The following is a 23008-nucleotide window of genomic DNA, read 5'->3' as shown; positions in this document are numbered from 1 at the left end:
TATCATAAAAGAAAAAAAATGAGTTCCTGTTCTCAAGGAGTCTTTGTTACAATTGAGAGGTTTAATTCCTGGCTCAAGATCTAAAAGGCAAGATACAGTATTTATTGTGAATGCAGGAATGATAAATAATTTATTAAGTGATTACTATGTATCAAGCATCTGAAGATTAAAATATGAGTAAGCAAAATACCTCCTGTCCTCAAGGAACTTAATAAGATGTATAAGGGAAGCTAGAAAGATGGTAGAGGGGGGTGTCTGCATGGTGACATGGTTTGAAAATAAGTAGTGATATTAAAGGCTGGTTCTGGGAACTATAATGCTAATTCTCCTCTATTACAGAATTTCATGGACAGAATCTGGGATAGGAGAGGGGAAGAAGGAGGAAGAGGGATGATTGGAGTGGAAGAAGCATAATTTGTTCTCAGAAGGTTGCATTTTGAGGTGAAATCATAGCTCATTTGGTAAAAATGGCAACAAAATTTAGTGATGGTGGAGTTGTGGAGAAATAGATACACTCATTTGTTTTTATTAAAACTGCAAACTTTGGAATCATTCTACATTTGGACAGTAAGCTGTAAAGGCTACAAATATAATCCCATATTCTGACCCAATAATTTTGTTAGGAATATACTATGACATTGTCCTAAAAAAACAAAAACAAAAAGAGTTATTTGTTCAAAGATTTTCATAAACAGTAATTAAAAAATAAGTGAAACCAACCTAAATGTCCAAAAAAGGGGGAAAGTTAAAAAAAATTTTGGTACATTAATGCAATGGAATACCATAAAACAATTAAAATGGACAAGTATAAATATATTTATTTATATTTATAGACTAATGCAAAGTGAATAGAAAAATGGAGTGCAGGCTTACTATGTCCATGTGATGAAAAGTGAATAAGAATGAATGGTCAAAGAACTGTAATGTAGACTGAAAGGCAGCAGCCAAGAAAGTGGTATTGAAGTGGAAAAGCACCCCAGATGGGACCGTGAGAAACATAATCTTGAAACTTGAAACTCTGTAGTTAGAAGTTTGTCACCAGCTCTTCATGCCCTGATGTAGATGGTATTTTTACACCCCAAGATGTGCTGCCCTACAAAAATCTAAGACCTTGACAATTTGATAAACAGAAAGAAATACTGTCTTATTGCCATCTGGAAATGGCACCCTTAGTGTGATAACCTTTGCCTTCTGTCTAGAATATAAATTCCTTTTATTATGACAGGTGTATCAAGAAACATTTTGATGTATTTCTCTTTTTTCTATAAATATGTGGCACCAGAACAGGTGGGGTTTAGTTGCTAGCTAGCAATAAACGCTCTTAAATTTTCATTATTTTGGCTGTCCTGTATTTTCTCTCAGGTGGGCACTTCAGTGTTACTTTATGCATTGAAATTAAACTAATTTAAGTGTAATAGTTATTAATTTGATACTATTGATAGTTTATTATTAACCAACTACTATTATTACTAATAGTTATTCATTTAATACTATTAAATTTAATGATAATAAGCAAGTATGGTGGTTTGTATTGATAGTTCTAATGGAAATTCATAGACCTTGCTCTAAGAGAGGCTCTAAAGGGTATAGGGAGTATTCTATAATATTGCAGCCCAGAATTCAAATATTTGAGAAATGAAGGTCTGAGAAGTTTCTACATTCATTTTGGGTAGAAAAAGTGTGTTAGCAAAAGGTAAGTTAGCTTTAGGACTAATCAGAGTTGGGAAGCATCCAGGTAGGCTTCTTAGAAGAGGGGTATTTTAGAATGGTGTTTGGAAGAAGGGGCTCCAAGAGGATAGGGTTAGGGGAATGGAAGCAGGAGGAACATTGGGACTCATTTACTTGATTTCAGGGATGGGAATAGTCCAATCACACACTTGAAAGCTAGATTTGGAAAAGACGTTAGAAACCATCCATTCTAGCTACTATCTGAACAAATTTTCTTATAGGCTTCTTGGCAAGTGTCATTCAATCTCTGCTTGAAGCTTTCCACTTAGCATTTAAAAATACACACTTCACTCTTAACTAACTCTAATTAGTAGGAAATTTTACCTTGGGAGGTGGGTAACACAGTTGGCAGCTAGGGTGGCAGAGTGAATAGAGCACAGAATATAGAATGAAGAAGATCTGAGTTTTAAATCCCATTTCATATATTCACTAGTAGACATTTAAGTGACTCAGTGGATAGAGATCTAGACTTGGAAAAAGGAAGACCTACATTCAAATCCAGCCTCAGATACTAATAGTGTGATGAATAAATCATTTAAACTGTTTGGCTTAGATTCCTTAGCTCTAAAATAGAGATAATAATAGTTGTGTCCTTGTAAAAAGCAAATAAGATATTTGTAAAGTCCTTAGCATAGTGCCTGACATATAGTAGGTACCATATAAATATAATATATAACAATTATATATTATATTATATAATATTATTATAATTATTATTATGTATATTATTTAATATTATTATAATTTATAATATGTAGATATATAATAACAATATGCATGATTATTCCCTCTCTTTCTTTTTCTAGTTGGGTGACCTTGCTCAAGTCACAACATTCTTGTGCTTCAGTTTCCTCATCTGGAAAATAGAAATAAAAATAGTCCTTAACTCACAGGGTCAATGACAACATCAAACAAGTAAACATTTGGAATTTATTTTGCAAACTCTAAAGTATTATACAACTGCTATTATTGTTGTTGTTATATGGAATTGAAATCTTCCTCCCTCTATTTTTTCATCAGGTCATAATCCTCTACTTTTCTCTCTGTACTCTGATCCATACATGTGCACACACATATACAAACAACTCACACAGACAGACACACCTTTGTTATTATTTGTGTCCTTAGCACATTCTATACCCATAGCCATAGACACCAGTGAATCATCATGACATTACTGAATTTAGAGTTAGGAAAGAATTATCTACTCAAAAGCTCTCATTTTATAGATGGGAAAACTGAGGTCAAGAAAGTTCAGATGAGTTGTCCAAGGTCAACCAAATGGGAAGCAGAATATTGAGGATTTGAACTCAGGTCCTCAGATTTGGAATCCATTGCTTTTTCTGTTATATACTGCATTGTATCCAGACTCAACTTTCCCATATTCTTTTTTCCCTTTTTCTTGGTTAACAGCCTCTTTTCTCTTGGTCCCAAAGAGAGTCCATTGCTCCAGGAAAGGTTTTAATTTTGATTTTCCTTAGAACTGTCTGGTGCAGTAGAGAAGGGCCCTAGCAATGACCAGGCTGGGCCAGGGAATGCATATCTCCTTGGGTTCCCTTCCTCTCAACCACTCCCATTTATGACTGTGGGCAGGGCAGTTGGTGACTCAAATGCAAATGGTCCATATTTTAGACTTGGCCTTGGACCATAGCGTCATAGCATTTAGAACTGGTGACACCTTGGAGATCACATAGTCTGATGTTTCATTTTAAAGAGAAAGAAAATTAAATCCAGTCTCTGGCTTACTCTGACTTTCCCAAATACAGGAGTTCAAATCCATGGAGTATTCTGATTCCAGATCCACAATTATTTCTATTGATCTGTATTGTTTCTCATCTTTGGGGGCTATCTAGTCAAAGCTACTCATTTTTTTTTTTTTTTAATCAAAGGGAAAAGGACTTGGTCATAGTCACACTATGAGTCTAAGGCAGAATCATAGAACAGCAGGATTTCAGAGTTTAGAAAGCATTTCAACAATTACTGTTCATAGATTAAAAAAAAAAGATGCTCCATTATAACATACTAAATAAGTGATCATCCAGCATCTACCTGAATATCTCTAATAAGCTGTGACTCATTATCTCTGGAGATAACTTAAAGTACTTTGGGAGAGGAGAGTGAATATAGAGAGGGACCTAGAATCAATAATATATGAGTTCAGATCCTGCCTTAGATACTTAATAATTATGTTACTTTGGCAAGTCAACTTCTCTCTGCCTCAGTTCCTCATTTTTTAAAAGGAGATAATAATATACCTACTCTCAAGACTATTGTAAGGATCAGATGGATTAACATATATAACATATGTAAAGGACTTTACAAATCCTGAAGCACTATAAAAATTCTAGTTATTATTATTCTTATAGCTCTAATTATTTGGAAGTTCTTCCTGCTACCCAAATTAAAATTCACCTCTTTGAAACTTACCTATTGCTCCTGGTTTTGTCCTCCATATTGAACAAACAGAATCCTGATTAACCCTTCAAAATATTTATAGGAAGGAAGGAGAGAAATCTTTATTAAAGGAAGGAAGAAGGGAATATTTATTGAGTGCCTACCATGTTTCACACAGGAAATAAACATTTGTAAAGTGCCTACTATGTCCTAGACATTTACAAATATAATTTCATTAAGTCTTCACAATAATCTCTTAAGGTAGGTTCTATTATTATCCCCATATTACAGATGAGGAAACTGAGACAGACAAAAGTGCCTTGCTCAGAGTCACATAGCATGTAAATGTCTGAGGTTAGATTTTGAACTTAGGCCTTCCTGACCCTACTAGGCCCAGTGTTCTATTCATGGAGACATCTAGCTACCTCAATTCTAGCTTGAACACAGTAATTTTGTTTCCCTGTATATTCTTTTAGTTTTTCTAAGCTAAGTATCCCCATTTTCTTCAATCAATTTCCATGTGTTCCCAGGATCCTTCACCATCCCAGTTGGTCCTACTTAGTATGCTCTTTTGCTTGCTGATGTCTTCCTAAGCCATCATGCTCCAAACTTAATTAACTATGACAGATGAGGTCTGACCAGGACAAAATAAAGAAAGACTTTCACCTCTTGATTCCTAGAAACCATATTTCTCTAAGAATGTAGCCTACATCATAGTTTGCTTTGACTACCATATTGCATCTGACTCATGTAGAACTTATGTTCATGAAAACTTCCAGATCTTTTCTTCAAAAAATGCAATATGGTTAAACTAAAGTATTAGAGCAGAATCCATTATGCTTCAGATGAAATAAAAAAGGCAGAGGTAGCAATCATGATCTCAGACAAAACAAAAGCAAAATTGGACTTAATTAAAAGAGATAATCAGGGAAACTACATTTTGCTTTAAAATATGCTAAATAATGAAGCAATATAAAATTTTTAATAGCAAGTTTCTCTGACAAAGGCTTCATTCCTCATGTATTCATAAAAATAAGATTCATCCCCTTTGATAAGTGGTCAAAAGCTCTCAACAATAGAAATCAAAGCTGTTTATAATCTTATGAAAAAATGCTCTACATAACTATTCATTAGAGATATGGAAATTAAAACAACTCTGAGGTACCACTTCACACCTGTCAGAAATGACAAATGTGGGAGGGGATGAGGAAAAATAGGTAAACTAATCAAGTGTTGTAGAGTTAAGAACTGGTCCAACTATTCTGGAGAGTAATTTGGAACTATGTTCAGAGTGCTATGGAACTATGCATACCTTTTGATTCTGCAATACCACTACTAACTCTGTACCTGAAAGAGATCAAAGAAAAAAGAAAAAAGTCTTATATGTGCAAAAATATTTATAACAACCATTTTGTAGTGGCAAAGAATTAAAAATTGAGGATTTGCTCATCAATTGGGGAATGGCTGAACAAATTATGACATGTGATTATGATGGAGTATTATTGTGCTTCAGAAAAAACATGGCAAATTCAGTGTGAATTTTTACATCGGCAAAATTAAATGAGAAAGATCATTGAACATGATAATAATAATTGTAATGATGTAATGCTATAATGATTAATTGTGATTAATACAATGATCTGAGGTACAATGATAAAAAAATGTTATTTGTCTCCAGAGAGAGAGTTGATGAACTCTAAACACAAAATGAAGTATAATTTTCTGGATTTATTTATTTATTTATTTGCTTTTTTTTATTATGATATGGCTAATATGAGAATATATTTTGCATGATTTCACACTTAATTAATTGATACTATTTTTTCTTGCCTTGTCAGTAGGTAAGGAAATGGTGAGAGGAAGGGTGTGACAACTGCGCTAGCATCCCAAACACCCCAGAATCAGCCAGAGTCAGGATAAGCAAAAGTCCTTAGTCTTTATTCTTGATTGAACAGGATGGAAGCAGAATCTCCCCAATCACCTTCTTTCTTGTCTAGCCAAGAATGACCCTGGCTAGTCTTACTCCACTCCCTAGTCCCTTCTACAATCCTCTGTATATACCAATCATTGAGCCAGCACAGGATAGTGGGAAGGATCATTTTCCAAGCATATGCCCATAGAGAATTGTCCAATCGATAATTAGCCTCAAGTGTTTGGCAGTCCTGATCTCAGTGCATTGACTCAATAGTTTCAGCCCTCTTCAGAAGGGAAAGAATTTGGAATTTAGAATTTTAAAAAATGTTAAAAATAAATAAATAATAAATTTAAAAAAGAACATCCTATATTATTATTCCTCTCTTTCTTGAATTTATGATGTTTATTCTTTATATCCAGGCATAAGACTTTATATTTATCCTGGGCTTCATGAGTTCAAATCTAGCTTCTAACACTTATTAGCTGCATAAACTTTGGATAAGTCACTTAATCCAGTTTGTTGAATTCAGTTTCTCATCTGTAAAATAAGCTGGAGAAGAAAATGGTGAACCACTACAGTATATTTATTAGGAAATCCCCAAAAGGGGGTCATGAATAGTTGGACATGACTAAATTAACTCAGCAACAACAGGGAGCTCCTGGTGAAGAACTCCCTTTATCAATGCAAATGGACACCTCTGAAATTTAGTCTTAAAGAGATATTTTAGAGAGATGTAGTACACATTATAGGATATGGGAGATGGATGGTGAGCACAGGTTTTCCAGGATCTAGGGATGTCTTTCTACCAACAATGATGAGCTGCCTCTTATTTAACATCTGAGGAAATTGAGGTCATGAACTTGTCCAAAATCACAAAGGTAGTAAGTAGCTGAGGGGGAGATCCTTTCTCCAAATTGAACACCTTTCCATAATTTTACAAAGTAAAAAAAAGCCTCTTGAGCCTCGACATATTAGAGCAAGAAGAGATTTTGAACATAGATTGGAAGCAGAAAGGAGCACCCTTATTAGTCATCCTTAGATTGATTCATCCAAGATTACACAATGAGTAAGTAACAAAATGGGCTGGGTAGTGTACCATAGAAGCTAAAAAACATGATGATGATCTTAGACTAAGTTAAGAGACAGTTTTTTTTCAGTTTTTACTGAATTTTCTTTTCTTCTTCTTCTTTTTCTTTCTTTGAAAAAATTATTTGTTAGAGAGATAGCTTTGTTATCAAGGATTCTATAGGGAAGGGAGTAGGAAGAGGGAGCCAGGAGGAAACACAGGTAATATTAAAAAAACACCCCAAATTTATTTGTCAGTAAAACTTAATTTATAAACAGAGGAGATGAAATGTCCTGGTGGACTGTGCTGTGGCCAGATGACTTCTAAGCTACTGTGTTTCTGGACATCATATTTAAGTAAGCACATTGAGGATGTGGTGAGAATGGTGAGAGAAATGGAGATCAGATTTTATGAAGATCAACTGACAGAAATGAAGATTTTTTTTGCTCAGAGAAGAGTCAATCAACTGGTCAATTAGCATTTATTAAACACCTACTATGTGCCATGTGCTGTGCTAAGCATTGTGGATATTAAGAAAAGCACAAGACAGTTTTTGCCCTCAGGGAGTTCACAATTTAAGGTGGGAAAGACAATATGCAAACAACTATATACAAAAAAGTTAGAGAATAGGAAAAAATCAAGAGAAGGAAGGCCTTAGAATTAAGAGGATTGGAATTTGAACTGGAATTTCGTTCAAAGAGTTATTAAACTACTTACATATCCTTTGACCCAGTAATATTACTACTAAGTCTATTTACAAATATTAAAGAAAAAGGAAAAGAACCTATATGTTCTTATAAGTATATGAATCTATATTTTAGAACATATAGGTTCCAAAATATTTATATTCTCTCTTTTTGTGGTGGCAAAGAAATAGAAATTGTGGCCATCCACATCCAGAGAGAGAGAACTATGGACACCGAAAGTGGATTGAAGCATACTATTTTTACTTTTTAAAATTTATTTATTTATTTCTCATGTTTTTTTTCCCTTTTGGTCTGATTTTTCTTATACAATATGACAAATATGGAAATATGTTTAAAAGAATTGTACATATTTAACCTATATTAGATTGCTTTCTGTCTTGGACAAGGAGACGTAAAGGAGGAAGGGAAAAAAATTTGGAACACAAGCTCTTACAAAAATGAATGTTGAAAACTACCTTTACATGTATTTGGAAAAATAAAATACCATTGAAAAGACAACTGGAAATTGCAAAGTTTCCCATTATTTGAGGAATGGATGAAAAAGTTGTGGTGTAATTAGGATGGAATACTACTGAACTATAAAAAAGGATGAGCTGGTTGATTTTAGAACAAACATGGATAGATTTGAATGAAATATGAAGAATGAAATGAGCAGAACCAAGAGAACATTGTTTATAGTAACATCAATATTATTTTAAAGGCAATTTTGAATGACTTAGTCATTTTGATTATTATAAATATCCAAATTAATTACAAAGACCATATGAAGGAAGGTACTATCTGTAGCCACAGAAAGAAATGATAAATAGAAGTATGTATAGAATAATTTTACTTACACACACACACATACACACACACACACACACACACACACACACACATATATGTCTAATGGTAGCTATCTCTAGTGCAGGAGAAGAAAAAAAGGAGAAAAAAGAAATTTGCATAACTTTACATTTTTAAAGCAATAACATGTTGTGTATAATGGATTTGCAATTTTGTGTGCAATCTTTTTTATTTGACTATATAATGGAAATGCTTCTTTCATTTCATAAATTAATTAATATAAAAGAGAAATTGGGAAAGGCTTTTTATAGAAGGTGATATTTTAGCTAGGACTTGAAGGATGTCAGAGAAGCCAGGAGGTAGAGATTAGGAGAGAGAGCATTTCAGGTATGGGGGACTGCAGATAAAATGAGCCAAGAGATAAAATGTCTTGTTGGAGGAACATCCAGGAAGTCAGATTCAGAAAAAGTTGGAGAAAAGTTGGTGGGGAGGGGAATGGAAGTATTTCTCTCTTTTAAAATATCTGAGAAAGAGCAATTGTACTTTGTCCTGGAGTACCTCAGGGCAGGGTCTTCACCCAGATCTACAGTGACAATGAACCTTGATGTCATTTCTTTCTCTGTTCTGTCCATTCTTTTATACTTTTAGTGAAATGATAGTGGAGATGCCCTCAGCAGCTTGTCTTTCTTCTGCAATACCAGTAAGTCTGGAAATTTTACTTTTATCTGGCAAGGATGTGACAGTCGTCAAGACAGATTATGAAGGGCAAGCCAAGAAGCTGCCAGAATGAATGGAAAACAGAGTCAGTAAGTCTGGAAAAAGTCCCCACCAAGAATGGCTCTTTCTTAAGGAGTCCAAAGGGCAATTTAAATGCATGGGTGACAAGCTAATAGTCTTGAGGGAAGAGTAGCATGTGGCTAGTGTCATTTTTTGGTATTCTTTGTGTAAATCAAATGATTATGGTAGCAACATGCTTTTAATTTTGCTTCCTAGAAATGGTATGAACAACTTTGATATGACAGAACATAAAATTTTGGTTAGGAGTGGTAATAATAGCCAACAAATTTATATTGGGTTATAAGATTTATCAAGTGCTAGATCAAGAAAAGGTTGAAAGTAGAAATGGGTTCCCATTTTGTTTCCCACACACTGAGTGTTCTGGGGAATTTCCTAAGATTTTAAGTAATAGGGAAGGTGTTGACCTACATTGATAGAGAGCCCAGAAGTTTCCTGGCCCAATGAAATTACAAATATAATTCTTATTACTTTCCTGGAAGGTAACCTGGAAGAGAGTGCAGAGGTTATTTTGAGCAAATGATTCATTTTATCTATAGTCCTAGTAGAAAGTCTTAGACCCAGAATCAGGGGGCTAAGGGTCCAGTCCTGGGTGTTACTGGAGTACTATAGGATCTGAGTTAGGTCTGGAAGGGACCCTCGATGCCCCCTTCTCTAATCACCTCATTTTATATATGAGAAAACCAAGACCTAGTGAGATGAAGTGATGTGCTCAAAGTCTTCCACAGTAAATACCAAAACCAGGGATTGGAACCCACATTTTCTGATTTCCTGTACAACTTCCCCATACACCCCTTTTTCTAATTGTTTAGTTTCTGTGGAGGACACCTCCATTATTCTTTTTTTTTTCTTCCTCTGAGATTTTCTCAGTGACCTGAATGAAATCCTTCCCTTTAAAATCTCTCCTTTTTCTAACTTCCCTTTATGGGTTGAGTGCATCACCAATTGCTTGGGTCCCCAGAAACAACTCTCAGAAATCTTCCTTCTCTGCATCCTCAGCACAATGATCCCAATTTAGGCCCTTCTCACCTTTTCTTGGTCTCTTAGACATCAGCTTGGGCCTTTTCAAAGCTATGCTCCTCATGGCTACCATTTTGGTTTTTCTAAAGCTTGGATCTGAATATGTCACTCTCCTCTTAAACTATCTTTGATACCTCCCAACTTTCTCCAGGATCAAATTCCAATTACTCCTTTATCATCTGATTTAAATCTTCACTTCTTTGCTAATTATACTTTCCTCTACCTTATGTACAATATTTCAAGTCACAGTGGTCTCCTTGCTTTGATATTATTTCTCCTGTTTCTGTGTCTTGCTCACCTCTATGCCTTGGAACTTCCAGTTCCCTTCAAGTTTTCCTTCAAGTCCTTCCTCTTTCCACAGCCTTTTTCTGCCTCTCCTAGTGATAAGTGATTCTTTTTTCCCAACTAAAATCAGTCTATCTATCTATCTATCTATCTATCTATCATCTATCTACAGATATATATGTGTATATATCACACACATATAAAATGTATGCATATTTACATACACATTTATGCACAAATATGCATATTGATCTCTATATATTTTATATGTACTATGGGGATACTCATAAAGTATGAGTTCCAGGACTAATGTGATCTTTCAAGTTAAAAAGATACCTAGAAAAAGATGAAGAAATATAGAGGAATGTAACCTGATGGGAAATGAGATGATGGCTGGCCTAGGCTCCTTCACTAAATGGAGATTCTGGGCTATACCAGATAATGGAGTTTAGGGAATGAAAGTATTTTCAAGGTCACTGAAGTGATCTTCAAAAGTACAGAGATCCTGGGATATTGTAGAGAAGTCTGAACTGTAGTGAGAAGTGAAGAAATGCCTGACTTGGGTCTTTTATTTAAGTGGAAGTTCTATATTGCCTTCCCCCTGACCCAGGTAGTACCCTATTCCTCAATTTCCTAGACTGGAATCTAACTAATTGTGAAACAATATTCCCTAGGCCTGTACCCAGTTATCTTGATTCTAAAATCCAGTTTTCTTTCCATTGCATTATTCTGTAATAGGACAAGTGCTTGGTTTTCCAGCAAATCACTTGATTTGGACTTCAGTTTCTCCACATGTAAAATGAGGGAATTGGACTCAGTGATTTAAAAGGTCCCTTCTAGCCTCTAAATCTATGACCTATGAGAAATTCAACCTTTTCGCTTTATTGATGAGGTTTTCATTGATTATACATCTGAGATCAAGTGAAAGAGACATAGATGAGATCTTCATAAAATGAGTCCTTCCCCCTTCAAATCTCCTAATATCTTCCATTGATGTATGATGGCGCTCTAGCCCCTCCATCCTTATATGTACCAAGAACTTCATTCTTTCTTATGTTTGTAGCTCCTCCTGGTTAGAAGACTTGGGCCATCAAGTCTTATGCTTACAGTTGTCTACATGCTCAAGAGTAATATAGTCCTTTTCTAATTTCCTTCCTGTTGTTGGACAGATCTCTGTAGCAGTGCACTGACCATCAGCTGTAAAGAGCTCCTTATCATCTGCCTATGGGCTGGTATATCTGAGGTCCTGTCATGAACTGGTCTGTAGCAGATTGGGCTCAGCCTTAGGGAAAGCAGGACTTACTCCTCTCCTCCTGGAGCCAGTTGGGAAGAGTCTGAGATATAGTAGACCAGAAACCCAGCAAAAGACCCCATAGAAACACTGAGGTTAGTTCTTATTTTTGTCATTGTTTCAACCCCAACAAACTCAGACTCAGCCTGGGCTCCATTTCTGGGCCTCTTGGTAGCTTGTTCCCCTGACCTTTCAAAGATTACAATATGTGATAGCCATCTGCAATCTCATTCCACTAAAAGTATGAAAGAAGGGACATAAAAAAGATATCAGGGCTTTATGCTCTGATTGTGTTTATAGATCTGGATGCCTGCCCTTACCCTCCCCAGAGATCCTCAGCAGCTTGTCTTGTTTCTGCAATGCCAGCAAGTTGGGAAATTTTACTTTTATCTGGTATGAATATGACTGTCATCAAGACAGATTATGAAGAGCAAGCCAGGAAACTGCTACAATGAATGGAAAAGAGAGTCAGTAAGTCTGGAAAAAGTCCTCACCAAGAGCTGTTCTTTCTTAAGACCAAAAGGCAACTTAGATATAAGGATGACAAGTTAATAGAGCTCCCCTCCAGCTCACCAGTATCTTAGGAAAGGGATAATAATAACACATGTAATTTCATTAGACCAGGAAATTCTTGGACTCACTATCAAGACAGGTCATCATCTTCCCTAAAACATAGAGTATTAGGAGCACTGAGAGGTGTGTCTAGGAGCTCAGAGGTTATCTTTTATAAATGATTCATTTTACATAATGTCTTAGTTGATTCTTAGAAACTGATTGGGGCATCAAGATAGACTTTTTATAATAGGTAAGTTCTTGCTCCCAAACTGGAGACATGAGAAATTAAAGCTTGAGGAGTTAACAGGAAATCATATCAAAAGTCATTCTATAATTACCAAGTGAGCACTTGACAAATGGGAATTTGTCATGAGTTCAGACAAGGTGATTCATAAGGGCTGATGTTTCATTTATGTAGACTTTGTTAATGCTTTTACAGCTATTGTCTTTACAATTATACTGTGAAGTAAATTATATAAGTATTATTATTATTACTTTTTTAACAAATGGGAAAACAAACTGTGAGATGTAACGTGCTCTGGAAGGACAGCTATGCAACTGTTTTAACCATATGGCCTTGAGTGTTGGACTTCTATGGGCCTCTATGGACTTCAGTTTCCCTGATCTATAAAACTGCTGAGGAAGGGATGGGAAGAGGATGAAAGACACATGTAAAATAATCTCTAAGGCCACTTTCAATTCTAAGACATTTCTATAAACTGAACATGATTATCTGGTATTACAAAGGATAGTTAGGATTTAGTTGAGTAAAGAGAATATTCCCTGGCAGAAAAATTAACTAGTATTCTTGTTCTTCATGAACATTTTTGTGATTATCTTGGCTCCTATTATGTTTAGAAAAACTCTCGTCCCTTAATATCATTTAGGAAGGTGGAAACAATCACCAAGACATACTACATACTAAAGAAAAATATTTGGAGACCAAGAGTTGATCACAATACATATATATAGAGTTGATCACAATACATACATACATACACACACACACACACACACACACACACACACACACATTTATAAAACTTTTGGAGCCTACTGAGGAAATATTGTGATCAACTCTTTTTATATCTCTATTAGCCAAAGTTACTTTTGTTATATTCATTCTGAGAATGGGGCAAAATAACAAGGACTGATGGTACTAATGAGACTAAAATTAGTTCAATCTCTAAGTGTATCAGGTGATTTTATGCTATTCCACGATCATTAATTGTACCCTAATCTTGGAGTATTTAAAATTTGTGATTTTTGGTTAAAATGGGGATAAATTTGAATGAATTCTTTGCCACTCTATGATAAATATTAAAAATATATAGCTCATTAATGATTGATTTTATTTTAAGTTTACATGGTTTCTAAAGAGAGGTTATAGCTCAGAGACAGAAGGGATCTTAGAGGCCATCTAGTTCAACACTCTCATTTTTACAGATGAAGGAACAGAGGCAGAAAAATGCTATGAGACTTGTCTAAGGTCTCACAAGTATATCTGAGGTAGGATTTAAACTTAGGTCTTCCTAACTCTAAGTCCAATCATCCATATACATTCTAACAATCAATAAACATTTATTAAGTGCCTACTTTGTGTCAGGCTCTATATAGCATATAATACCATACAGCATTTATCACACCAATTATTTTATTAGTATATAGTAGCTACCTAACATCTAGTTGCCTTAAGTGTTGACTGACAATATTTTCTAATTTGCATTAAGGAATGATTTTTCCACAATGGGAGTTACAAAAAGAGAAAAAAAAAGAGCAATTTTTTTCCTTTCAAAAATGATAAATCTATGAAATTCATAAATCTTTTTCTCTAGAAAGTGAACTCACTTCTGAAATTTTGAAATGATAAGCTCTTCTTTAACTTAGTATAACTAGAAAAAGATTCAGGAGGAAAGAGTGAGGCTGATGATTTTGGCCAGTTCTGTTCCACTCCTATCCAATTCAGATACAAATCAAGACCTGTCATGATTGGTCTTTGAAAACAAAGGATGAACAACAACTTCAAGGGTTCTGCATGAAGTCTGTACATAGAGGGAAGGACTTCCAGAGCAGGGACTATGCTTTAGAACTGGTCACACATATTTTGTAAATGTCTCACTGCAATTATAGTGGTCTACTCCCACAGAAGCTGTATTTATGGAAAGGAATAAAGTATTAACTGCTTTTATCATATTATCTGAGAATAGTAGTCACTGTCTTCTCTTCCTCCTCTTTTTATTCTTCTTCCTCCTTTTCCTTTCTTCCTCTTCCTTCTTGTAAGAAATAAAATATCTTACCAAGACCACTGACTCACTAAAATGCAGGAAAGATTTATTTTACATTCTTGAAAGAATAGATATCTAGCTATCAAATGGTGTACACCCTTTGATCCAGCAGAGTCTTTATTGGATCTGTATCCCAAAGAGATCAGGAAAAAGCCTTACTCTCTCTCTCTCTCTCTCTCTCTCTCTCTTCTCTCTCTCTCTCTCTCTTTCTCTCTCTCTCTCTTTCTCTCTCTCTCTCTCTTTCTCTCTCTCTCTCTCTCTCTTTCTCTCTCTCTCTCTCTCTCTCTCTCTCTCTCTCTTCTCTCTCTCTCTCTCTCTCTCTCTCTCTCTCTCTCTTTTTCTGAGGCAAATGGGATTAAGTGACTTGCCCAGGGTCACACAGCTAGGAAGTGCTAAGTGTCTGAGGCCAGATTTGAACTCGGGTCCTCTTGACTTCAGGACTGGTGCTCTACCCACTGCACTACCTAGCTGCCCTTAAGCCTGAAAATTCTCTTGAGACATCTTGAGACACCTTGCGACACCAGTCTGTGACCATCAACCTTTTGAGGTTCCTTCTGACCCTTAATAGACCCACATGTGCAAAAAAGTTTGTTGCAGTCCTCTGTGTAGTGTAGTTACTTAGGCAAGTAACTGGAAACTGAGTGGATGCCCATCAGTTGGAGAATGACTGAATAAGTTATGGTATATGAATAATATGGAATATTATTATTCTATAAGAAATGATCAGCAGGATGAATACAGAGAGGCCTGGAGAGACTTACATGAGCTGATGCTGAGTGAAATGAGCAGAACCAGGAGATCATTATACATGGCAACAACAAGAGTATATGATGATTAATTCTGATGGAAGTGAGTCTTTTTTTTTTTTTTTAATAGCTTTTTATTTACAAGATATATGCATGGGTAATTTTTCAGCATTGACAGTTGTAAAACCTTTTGTTCCAATTTTTCCCCTCCTTCCTCCCACCGCCTCTCCCAGATGGCAGGTTGACCAATACATGTTAAATATGTTAAAGTATAAATTAAATACAATATATGTATACATGTCCAAACAGTTATTTTGCTGTACAAAAAGAATCAGACTTTGAAATAGTGTACAATTAGCCTGTGAAGGAAATAAAAAATGCAGGCGGACAAAAATAGAGGGATTGGGAATTCTATGCAGTAGTTCTTAGACATTTCCCAGAGTTCTTTTGCTGGGTATAGCTGGTTCAATTCATTACTGCTCTATTGGAGTTGATTTGGTTCATCTCATTGTTTAAGAGGGTCAGGATTTGAGTCTTTTCAACAATGAAATGATTCAGATCAGTTCCAATGGTCTTGTGATGAAGAGAGCCATCTACACCCAGAGAGAGAACTGTGGGGACTGAGTGTGGACCACAACATAGGATTTTCACTTTTTTGTTGTTTGCTTGAATTTTGTTTTCTTTCTCATTTTTTCCTTTTTGATCTGATTTTTCTTGTGCTGCAAGATAATTAGAGAAATATGTATAGAAGAATTGCACATGTTTAACATATATTAGACTACTTGCCATCTAGGGGAGGACATGGGGAGAAGAGAGGAAAAAAATTTGGAGCACAAGGTTTTCCAAGGGGGAATGTTGAAAATTACTTATGTATGTGTTTTGAAAACAAAATCTTTTAATTAAAAAAACTGTAAAAAAAATTAGATGCCTAGGTTAGTAGACACACTTTTGAAACCACAGAGGCAGTGTTTTATTTCCTATTCTGAAGCGCAAATCGCTCCCCTGATTCTCCATTCATTGAGTGTTACAGAAATTGCAGAATATGAATCTTCACTCTCATTGCATAGCCAATTCCTGGCCCCAAGTGATGAACTTTAGCTCTGAGAAATCCTACCCCACCTTGGGAGTGCCACAAGGATGGGAATTGCTCCACCTCTATTCTATACTCTACAAGAATTTAATAATGGGTGCAACCCCATCCCTACCACTCCTCTTTTGTACCTCTAAGCCATAAAATTACCATATCAGTGACTTGAACTTGATCTTTGTTTCTCTTTCCAGTAAAATTATCTTTTTGTTTCTGGGTCTTTGCTAAATTCCTATGGAACTTAGCCCATTTCAATTTAGCATTACAATTATTTAATAAGCTTTGCCCCTTGACTTAGAGATGGGTCTGAGCCTGCAAATTCTTTAGAGAAATCTGACACTGATCTGGAACCCCAATTTTTTTGGGGTCTCCTTTGAACCCCAAAATTTGGTGGCCCTGTATGGGGAGAGTCTGATTTCCTCGGGCTTTACCCTTTCCTTGTCAAGGCAAGCTCCCCCATTCTTTTCTCTCTCTATCCAATAGCTGGGACACCCTAAGCACCTAGAAAGGCTTTTCTTGGTCATTGGGAGCTTCCCCCTCTGTAAACTTTCCTTGACCAGGGACTCCTGGATTTGAAATTTCTTGCCATTTCTTGGCAAAGTTCCTTCTTGACTAAGGAACCTTTGCCATCTTTTCACCCTCTCTGGGATGTCAGAAAAGGTGAGGAACTATAGGACTAGGGATTTTATGGCTTTTGGCAAAGATATCCTTTTTCATATCATTTTTGTCTGGATTTGCGACTTGATGCAGAATGTCTGTGTCAAGTTTGTTCTGTGAGCTAGATTTTGTTACCTGAAAAGATTCAAAATGCAACCAGCAAGAACACTGGGAAATATTTCTTAACATCCTTGATTTCCACCTTAAAAAAGAAAAAGCCTGACTTTTTTTTCCTGTGAACACCAGTTCTGGCCAATCTGAAGGCTGCAGAAATAAAGTTAGCTAATTAAAATTATAGATCTGCTAAAATAACATGTTAGTAGATTTTCCAGGTTTTGAGAGTAATGATTAAGGTGCTTGGCAATTAGTTATTTTAAGAAATAGTAACTTTCTCCTAATCCTTCTTTGACTTCTTTCTTGTCCAGAGTCCCCTTCTGCTCCATTGAGAAAAGAAAATATGGTTTACTTTACATAAAAGCTAAGCTAACACCCAGAAGGTATTAAAGGAATCTCTCCACAATCCTGATCACTCAGCATACTCCACTCCCTGGAGTTCTGAGTGTATCTCAGCTGTGGGGATTGCTAAATCGATGTAGCCCATGTCCTTCTGTTAGATGCTCTCTTTCAAAGCAGATTAAGAAAAGAGAATGCTGAAGAACTATAGGAAACTCAAATTCTGCCCCATCTGTAGAAATAGGGGAAGCAGCAACAGCAGTGGGGACTCCACAAACCTTGCCCAAGGACCTCCCCAACTCAGCTTTAGTGGGGTGTAGTAGCGTTCAGGTTTCATGATCAGGATTCCCTGAGCTCTGACACCTGAAACTGCCATCAAAGGGAGATCCTGGCTCCAGCCACCCCAATCTTCAGCAGGTTCTGTCCAACAATTGCCTGAGAAGAATCTGGTGCCCCTGGCAGCACCCTGCAAGGCAGTGTGAGGTGGAAAATCCAGTTAGCCCTCTGCATTTGGTAAGCCCCCCATTCTCTGTTTCAGTTTCTGAAATGCATTAGCTCTGTAATTTATGGCAAATTTTTTTTATCTGTTGTTGTAAAGATCACATGATTGCAAAAGTGCTTAGCATAAAGCAAATGTTATATGAATGCTATATGTTTTGTTGGAAGGTTACCACACCTGGGCTCCTCAGGACTAGAATAGTACATCATGGAAAGAGAGTCTCTTTCTCCTCTTTTCCCATTTTCTCCTTTCTTGACTGTAGCAGGGATACATGGATGGAGGAGAGAGAGAGAGAGACAGAGAGAGAAAGAAACAAAAAATATACTCAGTTCAGTGAAATTTGTTAAAAAAGAATAGTAGTTCATTGCTACTTTAAAAACTCTGGCAATAAACAGCCTGCTTTTACAGTCCCTGTCAGTAAAAACTGGATGAATCTTTAAATAACCAAATGCTAATTCAGTTTCGAAACATTTAATTAGAATTTAGGGAATCTTATAAAGTGAAGTCAATTTTAAAATAACATTTTAAAGTGGTGTGTATAATAAAATTGGAAACTCTACTGTGTATGGGATAGTTATGACTCCAATCCAAATTAAGATCAGAGATTTTCAAGATAAAAAAGCAATAAGGATTTATTATGATCTTTCAAGAAAGGGCAACTCCAAACAGACAATGTGTCCTCAGTAAAAGAGTGCAAACTGCAAACTGCAAAACATGAAACACAAGATTAAATAGACCCTAACCAGAAGCCTCCCTCACCTTGACCTTTTCTCCCATTGTCTGGGGATGTCCAGGCTTATGCTCTAAATGCAGAAATCTATCCCAGAAACAAAAGAATAAGTAAATAACAAACTTTTTACCCATTAAGTACTTAAATACTAATTAAAATGTTGGGGGCACAGGAGAGAAATGTTTATCTACGATAATCAAACACTTGGAGCTTTTATCTATATCTAAACTTGTTACTGCAGTCTCAAGTCACAAGTAAGCTATAGGTTAAGGCCACATTCTTATGAGAAGTCTTCACTCAGTTTATTCCATTCAATTATGAATTATGAGACTCCTATTCCTTTTTGTGATAGACTCTGTTCTATCTCAATTTTAAGAGTTGTCTTGTTTTCTTGCTAAAACAAAAGGAAAACTAATTTAAGGGGATAGAAGGAAAGCTAGGAACCTCCCCTCCCTACATTCCCTTCCCTTTCCCCCCCTCCCCCCCCCCCCGAACTTCTAAGGCTGCAACAGTTTGGGGACAGAATAAATTATATTCTGGACAACTAAAAGAAGGTGGAGTGTTTATTTATTTCATAAATGTAATTTAGGGAGTATTCTCACCTTTGCTAGAAAACTAAGAGGAAATTATAGCTAAGACTATTTGGCTATTACTTACGAAAATTCTAAGATTGTTAATTAAGTAATTTGGAGTTATTGTCATAATATTAAACCCCAAACTGGTAATTACTATGTGTGGAACAAGAAGATGAGGTGACAGCCTTATCAGTTTTATTTCAAGTATGAGGGTCTATAGTATTCATTTTCCCCTTTCACAGAGTGGGGGGGAGATATCAAATAACACAGCCCAGGGAAGCTGATAGTTGGGGTGGGCAGCAACAAGGTCAGCCCCTTCTCTGAGGTCTCTGTCAACTCCCTTTAATTTGTAAGCTTGACTGTTTTCTTTAGACCATCAATGTAGGCAAGTCATCAACCCTGAGAAATGAGCTTGTTTGGGATGTATAGTTCTCAAACAAGGAATGTGTTTACTTAGAATCTATAAGCTTGTTTATGAAACTTCATTAGAATAAAAATAAGTCCTAAAATGAGATTAGTAAAATTTGCTATTAGAAATAAAATCTCTTGGGACTGTAACTGCTATTCTTTTGAGTTTTGATGCTATGATTATCTGATGGATCATTAAGTTGGTAACCCACCATTCGAGAGAAATGCCATAAGTTACTCAGAGGAATGCCTTCCTGATCTATTGCCATAGGTGGACATCTATCTGGACAAGAGCTGGGAGGACAGCCTTGATCTCTACTCAAGGTGGGATCCTTCTGACTCAGTTTCCCAGTTCTCTTTCTTTCTTTGTTTCTCACTTGATTATTCCCCTGAATCTGGCTATGAGATAGAATTGTTACTGCATAATTGGTCGTCAATAGTGAAACAGAGCTAAGGTGTTTTATTCTGTCATGTATGTGCTCTCAGATTGTATCCTGAATTACCTGTTTTGATGCTATTATAATCATGTCCTGGTTTTTCCCTCTTATAGCAAATTTCTATAATCAGAGCACGCAATCAATAGAAGTTTTGAGCACAATACAAGTATGTAAGATCTTGCTGTTTTCAATTTGAAAATATGTAATCATTATATCCTAAATAATTGGCATTAAATGAGTATTTGTCTTAGTCATTTGCCTGTTACTAGATATATACTTCTATGAAATTAGGTCCTTAAATTGAGATACTGTCTACAGGACTTAACTGTTGAAACAAAATATGTTAACATCTTCAGCATGGTTTAGAAAAGAGAATTTTAGTGCAATCAATTTTCTTAGAGGAATATAACTTAATGGGATATTTTGTGTTACATCAATGAAAAGGTTGATTTTATTCAAGTTTGTTATTAGTGTGGGAAAAAACATGTTTGTACTACATGTCCTGTGATACAGACATGTTTTTATAAATGATCCTCCCAAATCTTTTGCCCTAGGAGTAGAAAGCCTCTTCTTGCAAGGGTGTTCTTACTCATGTTTCCATGCCCAACTGTTACTCAACTTTTTGAGTTTTGTCTCTTATAGGCTCCAGGCCACGGTGCTACATCCCTTATCAGCCTGAAGCAGCTCCAGAAGAGGAGGCCATCCCTTTGCCCCAAATGAATGTGGGTCCCAATTGCCTGAGGGGGGAATGAATTGTAGCTCTGACAAATCCTACCCCACCTTGGGAGTGCCACAAACAATGGTGGCTGTCAGAGAACAATCTGCTGGTCAGTAAGCCAACAAGGCTTCAAGGATGGGAGCTGCTCCATCTCTATTCAATACAATACTCTGTAAGAATTCAATAATGGTGCAACCCCACCCCTACCACTCTTCAATTGTACCTGTAAGCCATAAAAAGAGCATATCAGTGACTTGAACCTGATTTTTGTTTCTCTTTCCCATAAAATTATTTTCTTATTTCTGGCTCTTTGCTAAATTTCTTTGGAACTTAGCCCACTTACAATTATCATAAACTTTGCCCTTGACTTGGAGATGAGTCTTAATCTGCAAATTCTTTTGAGATATCTCATGACACTGATCTGAAATCCCAACCTTTTGGGGATCTCATTTGAATTCCAATATAAGAAGCTAACATTCTTTTAAAAAAATAGCTTTTTATTTTTCAAAATACATGCAAAGACAGTTTTCAATATTCATCTTTGCAAAACCTTGTGTTCCAAATTTTTTTCTTTCCCTTACTCTCTTCCCCTCTCCAGATAGCAAGTAATTCAATATAGATTAATCATGTGCAATTCTTCTAAAAATATTTCCACATTTCTCATGTTGCACAAAAAAAAAATCATCAGGCATACAACAGCAACCAAAAAGGTGAAAATACTTTGCTGTGATCCACATTCACCTCATTGTTGAAAAGAGCCAAGTCCATCACAACTGATCATCACATAATCTTCTTCTTGATTTCCTGGTTCTGCCCATTTCACTCACCATCAGTTTCCGTAAGTCTCTCCAGACCTCTCTGAAATCACCTGCTGATTGTTTCTTATAGAACAATAATATTCCATGACATTCATATACCATAGCTTATTCAGCCATTCCCTTGCTGATGGGCATCCACAATATTCCAGTTGCTTGCTACTGATGGGGTTGAAAATGGAGAGAAAGAGATCCCCTCACAGCAATGAGATCCCCTTGGCCAGTGGCAGGTTTTGTGAAAGAATTTGCAAACCCCAATGAATACAGGCAGGAGGTTTGTGGCAAAGGATGAGTTTATTTGCACTAAGAAGCCAGCTTGCTAGGAAGACAGCCTTCTTAGCAAGGAATATAGCAAAGGAAGATTACACTGAGAAGAGAATATCTTCAGCAGTGGAAAAGGTCCTGTTAGGATCTCTGTGAAGATAGGTTTGACCAACCCTTGGTTATATCAGGTACATCTTGGGCTGGGGGCTGGGAGCAGTTAGCACTCAATAGAGGACTATTGACTATGAGACCTCCAATTGAATGAGATAACTTAACTGGGAGTTTGAGCCACTCAATGTTGACTCTGCCCTGGGTCGAGATTTCCAATTGAAAAGTGATTACTTATCTTAAAAGCTTCCCTTATGGACAGAAGGGTATAGCCCCTCCCAAGAGGCTGGGAGAGTTTGAGACTCAACTTCCCCCAAACCAAAGTGGGACAAAGTTTCAGGGCCTCCCAAAAGTTAAAGGTAAATTCACATCACTACTACAAAAAAGGCTGCTACAAACATTTTTGCAACCTATGTGTGGAGAGCTGGAAAGAGAATTGCATTGTATATTGGAAATCTTACATGGTGGACAACTAATAAAGAATTAATAAAAACAATCCATTCTTTGGGAGTAAATGATATTTTGGAGATCAAGTTTCTTGAAAACTGTGCTAGTGGCCAGTTGGTATTAGCTCTGAAACATCCTCTAAAAAGTTAATGGATCTGTTCCCTAAGAAAGAACTATATGTTGTGATCCCTTTTAATAAGCAGTTCTTGAAATAATTTGAAACAAAATCTAGAAAAA

This window comes from Antechinus flavipes, chromosome 1, assembly GCF_016432865.1.
Source record: "Antechinus flavipes isolate AdamAnt ecotype Samford, QLD, Australia chromosome 1, AdamAnt_v2, whole genome shotgun sequence".
Classification (NCBI taxonomy): Eukaryota; Metazoa; Chordata; class Mammalia; order Dasyuromorphia; family Dasyuridae; genus Antechinus; species Antechinus flavipes.
Note: the sequence above shows the minus strand (reverse complement) of the source record.